Genomic DNA, 14386 nt, shown 5'->3' with positions numbered 1-14386 from the left:
GGGTTCTATTCTGATGACCCCCAACTCCACTGTAAATTTCTTTTTGTTTTTATCATTATTGTCTTTTATTATCAGTGTCTTTATAAATATAATCTCTATTTGTCTTTGGTGGTTGAAATATTACAAACTTGCTGTGTTAGTCTGGATTGACTAGTGAAACAAATTCAGAGACACTCATATATGTATAGGAAAGAGCTTTACATCAAAGAGCAATTGTATATTGAGAAAACATCCCAGCCTAATCCAGGTCACTTGCAGATATATTTTAATACATATATACACATACCCTGTATATAGTACATATTACTAATAGTAAGATATATCTACTACTCCCCCAAAATACCACCATAAACAGTTTGTCAAAACATGAATACATCATAAGTTAGGGACTACCTGTGTAAGAAATTAAAAGGGGAACAAATAAGGCAGATATGCCAAAGGTAATTGAAATTAGGAGAAGAGTGTGATAAATTTCGTCCCCACAAATTTGAAAATGTAGATAAATCTGATAAATTTCATAAAGACCAAAACCAACCTCAAAGCCATTGAGTCCGTGGCAACTTATAGGACAGGGTGGAATGTCCCTTTGAGTTTCTGAGACTGTAACTCTTTACAGAGTAAAATGCCCAATCATTCTCTGGCCCAGTGACTGGCAGTTTCAAACTGTTGACCTTGCGTATCGCAGCCAAACACAGAACTACTATGCCACCAGGGCCACCAGTTAATTTATAGATAAAAATACAAAGGCTCAAGAAAAAGTAAAAGATATCAATACTTTATACTTAACAAAGTGAATTGGTAATTTATGGAAAATTCTTCTTGACTTCCTCTCCCCTCTGTACTATGGCACCAGGCTCAGAGTGTTCTATGGTTGAATTTTACAAAGAAACAGATACACCATATCTTATTTTAAAAAACTATTCCAGAGAGTAGAAAAAAGAAATACTCCCAAATGATTTTATGAGACTAGAAGGGCTTTGAAATCAATTCCTGGCAAGAAAGTAAGAAAAAAAATTAGGTGTAAGACAACCAATCTCTTTTATGAATATAAATGCAAAAACCCAAATAAAATATTACCTAAAAGGCGTAACACTGGAAAAAACCAATCAATATAATTAATCCCATTAATAGATCAATGAATTAAAATTTGATTATCTTAAAACACACTACAAGCTATTTTGCTGGAGAGAGAAACTTCATGGAGAAGCTCAACAGCCCAGACACATGAGTGATGAAGCCATGTTCGACAAGCCCTAAGTGAGAAAACCATCTGATAAGCCCAGCCATTCTATAGAAACATGAGACATAATAAATTGCTCCTTTAAATCATTAAGCTTTGGGCTGGTTTATTACATAGCAGTAAATAAGAACATTGGAATAGAAGATTACTTCCTTAGTATGATATTACTACCAAAAGCCTTTGCCAAGTATCATAAGAATGATAATCATTTAAGATATTTTAAGAAAATCCAGGAGAGAGGTGAGGTGTCTGCTTTCATAAACATTTTCAATCTCAGAAGCCCTAAGGAGCAGTGCTACTCTGTCCTATAGGTTCTCTCTGAGAAGACATGGAGTCAGAAGACTAGTAAACAACATTATCGTTTCTAATCCACACTGTTTTAGAGGTCTTAGTGATAAGATTTATGACATACAACATAATGTTCCACCAAAGACATCCACTTCCTAATCTCTAAAGTTTGTGAATATATTAGGTTATTTGGTAAAGGGAAGTAAAGGCTTTGGTTGGAATCAGGGTTGCTAATCATTGACCTCAAAGAGATTATCTTGGATTATCCAATAGAATCCCAAAGATTCTTGAATGTGGAAAAGGGATGGAGTTATAAAAGGAGATTATAGAAGCAGGTTCAAAGTGGTATGTTGTGAAAAAAAGAATTTGGCCCATTGTTGTCAGCTCAGAAGAGAGAGAAAAGGACCATAAAACAAGGAATGTAAGTGGCCTCTAAAAGTTAGGAAAGGCAATAAAACAGTGTATTAGGCTGGGATTTTTAGAGAAAGTCAGGACACTTTCTATATAAATATGAAGGAACTTTATATCAAGAAATAAATTTCTATCAAGAAAGAGGCCAAGCCAGCTCAGTCCAACTTAATTAAGCCCATGAGTCAGAAACTAGCAAGAGCCTTCTTCAGACTCTCGAAGGCTGCTGGCTAATGAAGCAGGACGCAGGGATATCACAGGCCAGGGGGTTCAGAGTTGTGTGGATCCAAGGTGAGCAGGAACATGGCAGGATGCTGCAGCTCTCAGAGTCATCAATTTACATGGGTCACCAACCCCAGAGCCAAATGCAGAATCCAGGTAACCAGGAAAGTCAAGGGGGAGAGAGACAAAAGGTATCCACAGCATCTCTTATAAAATGGTCGTTCCCTCAAGGAGACATCATTAGGCTGTTTCTTGATTGAGAGGTTGGACGCTATCTGTACCTTTCCACAGGTGCAGCAAGTTGACATAAAAGTGAATCGTCACGAACATGTCTCCTCAAACGCCTCCAAAAGAAATGCAACCCTGTATGGATCTTGATTTTAGCCCAGTGAGATCTAGTTTGGATTTCTGATCTCCAGAATTAAAAGAGAATAAATAAATAAATGTGTGTTGTTCAAAACCATAACGTTTATGGTACTTTGTTACAAAGAGCATTAGGAAAATAATACATGAAAAAAATTATATGCACATATCTATCTACATGAGGTAAGTTAAAAATATCGTTACTAGAGTTCCAGTTCATACATTCATGGGATTATGTCAAACAAAACATTTTTAAACATGTCTCTGCGATCAGTGGATGGCTGCTGACATTTTCTCTCAGTAAGACATTTATCTTAGTTTTGTTAGGGCATTGTGAAAAATGAGAAGGGAGGAAGGAAGAAGAGAACGAAGAAAAGGAGGAGAAGGAGAAGAAGAAGAAGAAGAAGAAGAAGAAGAAGAAGAAGAAGAAGAAGTAGACAACGACAAAGAAGAAACTTTGTGTTATGGAAAAATGATTTTGAGGTCCGTGATAATAAAATATTTTTAATAAAACTCAAATAGACATCTCTTCAAATTACTGAAGCTCTGTAACAAGTCTATGGGAATGCTTCTTCATATAAAACAAAATCTTTTAAATGATTCAAATATGTTACAGAAGGTAGGGAAGACTTCCAAACTGAGGCAAAAGAGGGAAAACAATCTTTAGGACTAAAGAAATTGCAGCTGAAGATCAGAAAGCGGTGGACGAAAACCATAGTATTGCCACTGATTCAATACTTCCTGCAGTTGAGATCTCACATGGTTGGTTGTTTCAATGTGAAGTAAGCATTGTAGCTTAAGCAAGCTTTTGACTGCATGGGAGCCAAAAGGGCTGCATGAAGATTCTCTAACTCAGTGGTTCTCAACCTTCCTAATGCTGTGACCCTCAGTTGTGGTGACTCCCACCCATAAAATTATTTTCATTGCTATTTCATAACTGTAATTTTGCTACTGTTATGAATCAGGCGACCCCTGTGAAAGGGTTGTTCAACCCCAAAGGGGTCACTGCCCACAGGTTGAGAACCACTGCTCTAACTCAAAAAGCTGCTCTTTCTACAAGTCTTTTAAGCAAGCTTGAAGCTAAGACTGAAGAAAGATTAAAGTCTTGTAAGCAAGGTTGAAGATGATTTTATGGAACAAATCCACTGGGGACAGTTTTGGATTTACCACTATATAAAGAGCAAGGTCCAAGCAAAGTAGTGGCTTCTCTTGGTATCTGGTGGGCCAAGGAAATTCAAGGAAATGCCAAGTTACAGGAGCTGTTTTTTTTTTTTTTAGGATTCCAAAGGGGTTATCTTCACAGATTTTCTCAAATGACAGGATGATCACAGGGGCGAATTATGATGACATTTTAAGATAATTAAAAATTGCATCAATGAGAAAAAGGCCAAGAAATTTGCATCACAGAATTCCCCGCCCCGCCACCCCCCCTCATAATATACTTGCTTATCCTTCAAGGCTCTTAGAGGAGAATTTTTGTTGGAAAGTCTCACCCCATCCACCCTATAGCTCTGATCTTGCCTCTTCAGACATCTCAAAGAACAGTGAAAAGCAGTACAATCTGAGCCCCCCAAGGATGCCCAATTTACTGTTTTGATGTGGTAGAGAGCACATTTTGGGGGAGGGATGGAAAGATGGGAGCATCACCTTCAGAGTTGTATACACCAACAGGGAGCATATGTCAAGAAATAATAGCTTTACATTTTGTTATTTTATTAGGATTTTTTCAGGCCATTTTATTGGGATTTTTATGATTTTGTAGCAACACATTTTGCTTTATCCTCATGTTTGTTACAGGCCACATATATATATGTGGCACAGGACTAGGCAGTGTTTCATTCTGTAGTACATAGAGTTGTTTTGTGTCAGAACCAACTTGATGGCATTAACAACATGTATATAGGCACATATGTACATACACACCCCTACACAAACACAGGAGTGAGAAAAAAATGTGTATGGGCCCTTAGTTTATATTGGCTTATAAAAACTACTTCTTCTGGATGATTCCTAACTCCTTTTTGAACAAATCTAATTAAGCATAGGCTGAATGTGGGCTTACAAGTTCTTTGCAATCATAATTCTCTATATTCATTTCTGTCACACATGTATGCCTATTTTGTGGTGAAATGGGTTACTCGTTGGGCTGCTAACTACAAGGTTAGTAGTTTGAAACCAACAGCTACTCCATGGGAGATAAAGAAAGATGAGGCTTTCTATTCCTATACAGATTTAGTCTCAGAAACCCCCAGTGCAATTCTACCCTATCTTATAGGGTCACTGTGAGTCAGAATAGACTATCATATATACTCGAGTATAAGCCAACCCTAATATCAGCCAAGGCACCTAATTTTTTTTATGTGTATAAGAAAGTGATTTAAATACAAGAGGAATTGAACATTGAGAAAACATCCCAACCCAGTTCAGTCCAAAGCCGTACGTCTGATATTAGCCCATATGTCAGATACCAATCTATAAAGTCCTCTTCAGACTCATGAAACACTTGCAGTGAAGCCAAGTGCAGGACGATCACAAGCCAGTGGGTAGAAAGTCTTTGGGTCCAGTGGCGTTGTAAGCATCTCAGTGCTGGCAGGGGTCTCTCTGTGCCTTTTCTGGCTTCCGAGGTCTGGTTGTGTCCATGTGGCTTGTCTTCTGCAATGTCTCCCAGGGAGTAGCAGAGAGAGCGGTGTCTCCTGCCTCCAAGGAGGAAGTACCAGATTTCTCAGAATTCTCAGGAGAAGGCCATGCCCACACAGAAGTCTCATTGGCTATCTCCAGATTGACAGCCTAGACTCCACCCCTACACTCTTAATCCTTAAATTGACACCAGATTGACCACTCCTTGTCAATTTAACTCTTTAGCCATATATAATTTTCAAACAATAATAAAATCACATCTGTACCTAGTAGGATAAAACTAAAAAGCACACAATTCAATATGTGCCACACTCATTTAAACATAACATTCTATAAGAGAACAAAACAAAAAATCTCCTATGCCTAACAATTGCAGCTAAGTAACACCTACACCTTAACCCTATAATCCTATGAATATATTACCCCCACCTATGAAAGTTTGTAAGCCCACCACTTCAGAGGCAACTAATTTTACCACAAAACCTGGATTAAAATGTGCTGAAAAACTCAGTTTATACACAAGTATATACGGTAAATGGCAGTGAATGACTGAGATAGAAGAAACCAATATCCATAATACAGTCAGTTAAATATATATCCCAAACACACAGTCCTCTCTAAAGCATTCAAAATTCAGTGTTTTCTTTTCCACCCCAGATTATACCATTCATATGCATGTGGTTTGGGGTCTAAGGTACCTCCAGCAGGCCCTGGCCTCCTATTAACTATTTTGTTCAACCAGCCTGGCTTTTGCCCCAGCCAACTCCAAAGCAACTGCTTTCTTCCCTCAGCAGTAATAGGTAAACATCCATTACATTGATTTCAGCCATTACAAATAAGAACATCTGAAGATGTTCCCTCCAAGAATCAAAACTTTCGCTTCCCATACCCCTTCCTTCTTTTTCTTACAAAACCTCATGTGTCCATGAGTGTAGAGCCATTGCAGTGAATCCTGCTCTCGGTGGCAATTGAGAAAATGGCATGGAGGCAACATCCAACTTCCCCTTGCTTCAGTAAGGAGACCCTCACTCTACACCAGGCCTAGGCTGCTTGTCACAAGGCAGAGTTTAGACATGCCTCCACTCTCCATCTTCTAATCTGTCATAAACCATTCCTCCCACAATACTCTACTTTTCTGCTGGGTTTTATAATTCCTTGCAATGGCCACTGTTTTAGGGTACAAAAGATACCCCAATCTCAAGTATAATCTGAAGAGAAGATTTATTAAGTCTTAAAGGAGAAAAAAATACAAAGCCAGACACATCATCCAGATGAGGGAGGCTATCAGCATGAGGTCAAAATGTCATCTGAGGACTCAAGTTGGGATGCTACTTAAATAAGGCATGTTGTTGTTGTTAGGTGCCTTTGAGCTGACTGCGACCCATGGTGACCCTATGCACAACAGAACGAATCCATCTCCTCTAGAGCCTTCCTCTTTCTCGCCTCCCTTCTACGTTAGCAAACATGATGACCTTCTCCAGGCACAGGTCTCTCCTGACAACATGTCCAAAGTACAGTCCTGCCATCCTTCCCTCTGAGGGGCACTCTAGCCTCACTTCCAAAACAGATCTGTTTGTTGTTTAACAGTCCATGGTACTTCCAATATTCTCCAGCACAACTTAAATGTATCAATTCTTCTTCAGTCTTCCGTATTCAATGTCCAACTTTCCCATGCATATGATGCAATGGAGAGCACCATGGCTTGGGTTAGACACACCTTAGTCTTCAAAGTAACATTCTGGATCTTGAGTGACCCTTTCACAGGGGTCGCCCAATTCATAACTAGCAAAATTAGTTATGAGGTAGCAACTAAAATAATTTTATGGTTGGGAGTCACCACAACATTAGAACTTTAAAAGGTCGCAGCATTAGGAAGGTTGAGAACCACTGCTCTAGAGGTTTTGTGCAGATTTACCTAATGCAACACATCTTTTGATTTCTAGACTACTGCTTCTATGAGCATTGATGGTAGATCCAAGTAAGACAACATTCTTGACAACTTCAACCTTTTCTCCATTGATTGTGTTACCTATTGGTTCAGTTGTGAGGATTTTGGACTTTCTTATGTTGAGTTGTAATCCATACTGAAGGCTACAATCCTTGATCTGCATCAGCAAGTGCTTCAGGTTCTCCTCACTTTCAGGGTCGAGCGTCTGTGGAAGTTGCAAAACCAGCGCAGCAGCAGCACCCTCTTCCAGGATGTACAGAAGGTGTCCCAAGATGAGTGCGGTAGAACCCTGGACTCCAAAGCTGCCCTGGCCCTGGAGAAAACACTCAACCAGTTTGAGCATTCTGTTGAGTCACCTTTCTTTGGAAGGGACAAAAATACAGAGCTCTTCTAGTCAGTTGGCCAGATAGCTGTCTTCCAAATTTCAGGGCATAGATGAGTGAGTGCTTCCAGCACTTCTTCAGCTTTCTGAAACATTTCAGTGGGCATTTCCTCAAATCCTGGAGGCTTGTTTTTGTGTAATGTATTCCATGGAGTTTGAACGTCTTACAGCACCACTAGCTCTTGCTTATATGCTACCTCCTGAAATGGTGGACTGTTGACTTGTTCTTTTCAGTACAATGACTGTGTATTCTTGTCATCTTCTCTTGATGCTGCCTATATCATTCATCATGACACAGACCAATATATCACAAGTACAGGTGGGACTACAAGAGCAGGAACAGTACCATGATTGGGAAACATACATTGTTATATAAAAGGGCATGCAAGAATGGTACAGGTGACCAAGGCCGTCAGAGCACAACTGAGAAGGCATGACTCATGATCATGGCATGCCCTGTAGTGTACCCAACAAAGGACACATCCAGGCAACCCCCAAAGAGATAGGGCCCCTCCCTGGCTTGGCTGGGAGAGGTGGAGGTAAGCCACTTTCCAACACACTCTCCCTGAGGGCAAGATTCCGAGCAGAGGGTAAATGACCAGAAAGAACTCACTGGAAGTTCAATCTATTTAGGTAACCTGCAAATGGGTTTGGGGCTGTCATTGCCATCTGTAGCCCTTTGCAAATCAGGATACGCCAAATTTAAGTTCTAATACACCATACAGAACTTACAGACACTCAAAATTATAAGGCTTTATTAGAAAACTTAACAGGTTACCACAAGGAAGTAACAGAAACATGAAGGATACAGTCATTGGTCTTTTGTGTGAAGCTCCCTTGTGTATGTATATTGCCTGTCTGTATATGTATACATATATGTATGTGTATGTGTGTGTGCATATACATGTGTGTTTATGTAAAGTAAATAAGGAAAAGTTTTGTACCAAATGTGTGAAGGAGCGCTAGTGGCACAGTTACATGTTCAAATACAAACCAAAAGGTTGTAATTCTGATTCACCCTTATGGCTCTGTGGGAAATTGGTAATCTGTTTCCAAAAGCACTGCAGTCAAGAAAATCCTATGGGGCAGTTCTATTCTGTCACATGGAACCATGATTAATTGTCATCTACTTGAGGCACCTAACGAAAACAAAACGGTGTGTTGGTCTTTCTAAAAATAATTTTTTAAAAACCTGGGAAATACAGTTACTATTCCAGGCTCTTGACTTTATGCTAAACTCATTTCAAAATTTTCTGTACCATGGAAGAGGAGAAGAGGGTTGGCTACTACCAGTGAGAGAAAGGCCAAAGCCACTTGGTATTCACTTTTGAATTCCCCAAAACGACATAAAGAAGTCATAATCTCAAGAGCTGGCTCAAGAGATTTGGGAACTCTCTAATCCCTGAAATAAATTTCCTGAGAATCTACTTGAATTGAAGTCCAGTATTATGTTGTGAGCATGATAGTATAATATTTGTGTCCCCATGTGTCGTGAGTCAATGAGTGAATAGTAGCGAGTTTTCTAAAACCACAGATGGTGCTTGTGGCAACCCTGAAAATGCATATCTCAGATCTCCCAGCATAAACCGACTGATAGTCCCGGATGCTGTGTTCTGAGGCTAGGCTTCCCCCGCCAAAACTGAGTGTGGGAGCATATGAAGGCAAGCCTGTTTCTGCTAGCAACACTCTGATGGGAGATTTTAGCTAGAAGACGCCTATAAGCATTGTCAAACGTCCTTAGGCTACATGCAAGTACCCAGTGCTTCCTACTAAATTGTCCTTTCTTCCCCTCTCCTTCACTTAGGGTGAGACCTGCATAATAATCTAACAGTGAAACTTTCCGGGTCGAGTGTCTCTTGAAGCTGTAAAACCAATGCAGCACCGTGCCCTCTTCCAGGATGTACAGAAGGTCTTCCAAGATGAGTGGGGTGGAGCCCTGGACTCCAAAGCTGCCCTGGCCCTAGAGAAAATACTCAACCAGTTTGAGCACTCTGTTGGGTCACCTTTCTTTGGAAGGGACGCCTTTCTCTGCCTTCCTCACAATTCTCTCTCACAGGAGTTTTCCCCAGTAACTCTCTTCCACACTAAATCCCATCTCAGTAGTTGCTTCTTGAAGGATAACTGCCAGAGTGGTTAAGTGTTTGTATTCAAAGGATTACTTAGGTAGGTCATTAAGAATAAAAAGAGAAATAATGAAGGATATACTCAATGACAGCTCTAAGGATATAATTGATGGCAGCTTAAATATTTTTCTGGAGGAATTAAAATTTATTGTATATATGTGCACAGTGAATACTTTAAAAAACAATATTGAAGATGAATATTTATTAGTATCTTCAAGATATTGTGTTGTCTTAAGTACCATTCTCTATTTTATATCTAAGTTCTAATATCCATTGCCATGGCTACAAAGAACTCTCAGGCAAAATTCATGATTAAAGGGTTTATTAAGGAAATTACCAGTTACAATCCAAGTGAGAAATGTTCAGGCTGGAGTTATTCATCCAAACATGTTACAAAGTTCTTTCACAGTTGGTAACAAGTGCCCAAATGGCATACTCTGTTGTAAATCCCAACCCAAGGGCATTCAGCTCAACCTCTATGGGTTAGCAAACCCAGCTCTCTCAATTAAATACCCAGAGGGACCTCACTCCAGTAAGGTTCTCACTACTCTCGAATTGATTCCGATTCATAGTGACCCTGCATGACAGAACAGAATTGAGAATGTAACTCTTTATGAGAATAGAAAGCCTCCCTTTCTCCCCTGGAGTGGCTGGTAGTTTCAAATTGGTGATCTTGTAGCTAACAGCCCAGTTAGTAAACCACTAGGGACAACTGCAGTAAGCCTGAGCCCTAAAGCACAAAGCTCTACTTCATAGCTCACCGCTTCACAAGCCAGCCTCCTGCACAAAAGCTCTCAGCTTTACTTGCTCTGTGGGTTGGGAAGTCCGCTGCTCTGTTTCATGCTCTGCTCCTGCTCCGCTGATGTTATAGCTGTCTTCTGGATCCAGAAGCTTCACTCTGCAGGGATCTCAGGTCCAGAGGACATACCCTACTTCCGGTTCATGCTAGAAATAAGATCCTTCTTGCTGCTTCTCAGAGGGCTCATTTTATACACCGCAAAATGGTATTCCAGGGAATCTAGTTCAGTTACTTATAGGGGAATCCTATTGGTATCTTCCCCCGTCTTCTTATCAGACCCAGGGAAAAGTCTTGTGGTGGGAGTGAGACAGTTTGGCTAGAAGAGCCATATGAAATAATATAGTGCCCCTGCAGATACAATAAATGAAAAGGATAATTTACATAATAATAGTTATAGTGTGATTTTATTTTTGTATGTAAGTGTAGCAAAAGCTATTGTGAGATACTGCTTATTTGTAGGTAGTGATTAGAAGTTACTTGCTTTGGTTTACCTGTCCTTTTAAATTTATCTAGTGAGCATGTACTATTTTTATAAAAACACATAAAAGGTGTTTCTTTTTTTTTTAATTAATTAATTAATTTATTTTATTTTTTTTTTACATTTTATTAGGGGCTCATACAATTGTTATCCCAATCCATACACACATCAATTGTGTAAAGCGCATTTGTACATGTTTCTTTTTAATACACCAGTAAACAAATAGTAAAGTCCTTAATCAAGCATGTTAAATTTAGATACTGTCAAACTTTAAAATACTATTTTATGCAATACCTATGCTTTCCTTAGCTGCCTCTCTAATTCTGAAGGCTCTGCCTGTATCTCAGACCACCCCACAGCTGCTGCCTTTGCAGAGTTGGCTGCCTTCCTAGATAAGCCCAGGCTTGCATAGCCCATGAGCCTCTCATGTTGAACCTAGCCATGCTGAGACACCTTTCATTTCCAGTTTTTGTTGAAATGCTTCATGTCACACACAGAATCTGACTTCCTGAGGGCTAGCTGGTACAACATAGAAGTCTGAGCACTCCCTGGGGTGAAATTAGACTTTTGGGAAACCGGATATAGCAAGAAAATAGGCATAAACATTTCTCTTCTTTCTCCATTCTGTTTAATTGTATACATGTTCATATGTACACAATGGTGTTCTCTGGAACTGATATTGAAGATAAATATTTATTAAGATCTTCATGATACTGTGTTGTCTTACGTAGCATTCTCTGCTTTTTATCTAGTTCTAATACTCATTACAATGCTTACGTAGAACTCACAGGCAAAATCCCACTGAGTACAATTCTTCTTGCATCTCTTCTGGAGAAATCCCTCTTGCTGAGGGAGCACACCCAGGAGTGACCTGCTGCATCTTCTTCATGGAACTCACTGGACTGTGGTGTCGCACAGTCTCACAGGTGTGGCGCTGCTCCTCGGTTCTGTGTCATGGTTTCCTTGACTTGGTCTCTAGGTTCTAGTCTTGGCCTGGCGCCTTTATCCTGTTGCATAGTCTTGTGCCACAGTCTTTGGTGCCTCCACCACTTCATATGGAGATTTCAAATGTGCTCTTCTGATGGTCCTGGGATTTCTCTGTGCCCAAGATGGCTCTCACACATAGACGAATGGCTCAAATACCAAACTCACTGCCATTGAGTTGATGCTACCTCATAGTGACCCTATAGGACAGGGTAGAACTGGCCCTGTGAGTTTCTGTGATTATAACTTGGCAGATCACAGCCCAACATGTAACTACTGCACCATCAGGGCTCCTATTGGCCCTGATAGAGCTGTGCTTTTTTTCTTTGAGTAGACCCTATCTCCAAGGGAGCAAAGGGGTGTGACGGTTCACATCCTCTACTAAAGCAGAGATTTAATGTCACCTTAATCCTTCATTTCCATGAGCATAGCAGAAAATTCCCTCCAAAATGGGATTATAGCCACAGGCAGAGTCCAGAATTATAATACATCAGATACGGGTTTCTGGCTAGAAGGGCCATATTAATTGACTACATCTCACCATGAAAAGCAATCTATTATGCAATTCCAGTCCTGATCCCAACATCATTTGTTAAACAGATGAAAAAACTAATCAACAACTTTATATGGAAAGAGACCCAGATAAACAAAGCACCACTAAAGAACAACAAAGTAGGCTTCTTACTTCTTAATCTCAAAACCTACTATCGGGCTAAGGTAGTCCAACTGGTACAACAATAGATATATAGACCAATGGAACAGAACTGAAAACCTAAATGTAAATCCATCCAGGCCAAGGTATACCCTTCTACATATGAATGAAACAGAACTCATCTCACATCATAAAACAACAAAAAAAGAAAAATCCTCAAGATGGATAATGACATAAATGTAAAACTTAGAACTATAAAGCTCACCAATGAAAAAAAAGTAAGTACAAACGTAGGGGCCCTAATACATGACATTAGTCCTCTAACAGTGACAAACATACAAACAACAGAAAACAAATTGGATGACTGGGATCTCCTAAAAATTACACTTAGGTGTGCATAAAACAATTTCACAAACAGTTAAAAAAGATCCTGGGAAAACATTTTTGACAATGGCATACCGAACAAGGGACTAATCTCTAAATTTATAGAAAATTTCAAACCCTCAGCAAGAAAAAGACAAAAAATGCAAGCAAAAATAGGCAGAGGACATGAATAGACACTTCAAAAAGAGACAATGATCTACAGAACATATGAAGAAATGTTTTCAATCACTAGCCAATCAAGAGATACAAATCATCATGTAGAGAAAGAATGGCTGGAAATGAATAGCACTTGTACATTCTACTTGACATGCTTTAAATACGTAATGATATATGTGTTAAATCCCAACTAATGAAACAAAGGAAAAAATACAAATCGAAACGAGATATCATCTTACACCAACATTAATAGCAAATGCTGGCAAGAGTGTGAAGAGACTGGAACCGTCATCCACTGCTCGTGGAATGGTAAAATGGCACAGTCACTGTGAAAAGCAGTATGGTGCTTCTTCAGAAAGTTGTGGATAAAATACCGTACAGTCCAGTAATCCCTCTATGTGATCTATGTCCCAAAGAAACAAGTCACCACACATGTAGAAAATGCACACTCATGTTCAAGAGTTGTTATTCACGACAAAAAAGATGGAAACAACCTAAGTGCTCATCAGTGGAATAAGAATAAACTTTGGTACAATGAAATATTACATAATGTTAAAGAATGATGATGATTCTGGGAAACATCTCCTAACATGGATGAACCCAGAACGCATTATGCTGAGTGAACTGGCTCAATCGCCACAGCACCAATATTGTAAGAGATCACTATCATAAAAAGTCAAGGAGGAAAAAATAAAAAGACTATACAGCAACCAGCTGCAAGGAGTGTGTTAACTGACAATGTTTCAGAATTCCTTTCAACTTTGAGCTGAAGTTGTCCTTTTCTTGGGGTGGCCCCTTGGCAATGATCAACGGTGGTCATGATCATGCTCTTTTGGGGTGTCCTCAAGCCAGTGACTGAATAGGTGGTGGTATTTCTTGTCCTGGGACAGCCCTCACGAAAAGGCTAAGCAAGGCAGTGGTACAAGGGCATAGCCATTTCTACGCAATTTATGCCTCCTCGAACAGACCGGTCTTTGCTCCAGAGCTCTCTCTATATTGGACTTTCAAAGACTTGGGTAAGTCAGCATTAGTCTGGTAACTCTCCTACCTCAATCCTGCTTTCTCCATTTTCTGTTCTGTTTCCGGAGGACCTAGGAAGAGCACGTTCAAGATTTCAGTCTGAAGTCTGAAATCATTCCTCACCATCACCTCTTACATTCTTTATTCTGTCTCAATGCCTGCTTCCTAGGGAGCCCAATTTACATGGCTGGTACCAGTAGCAGTTCAAGAAGTCAGGCACTCAATTGAGGTTTAGGATTATCTCAACTACTACCTGGATAACAAGCAAAGCACAGGCAGCCAGCCTGTTTCAAAGGTGACGC

The sequence above is a fragment of the Echinops telfairi genome, unplaced genomic scaffold (assembly GCF_000313985.2).
Source record: "Echinops telfairi isolate 266 unplaced genomic scaffold, ASM31398v2 ScPeMD7_7469;HRSCAF=8507_1, whole genome shotgun sequence".
NCBI classification, from domain to species: domain Eukaryota; kingdom Metazoa; phylum Chordata; class Mammalia; order Afrosoricida; family Tenrecidae; genus Echinops; species Echinops telfairi.
Note: the sequence above shows the minus strand (reverse complement) of the source record.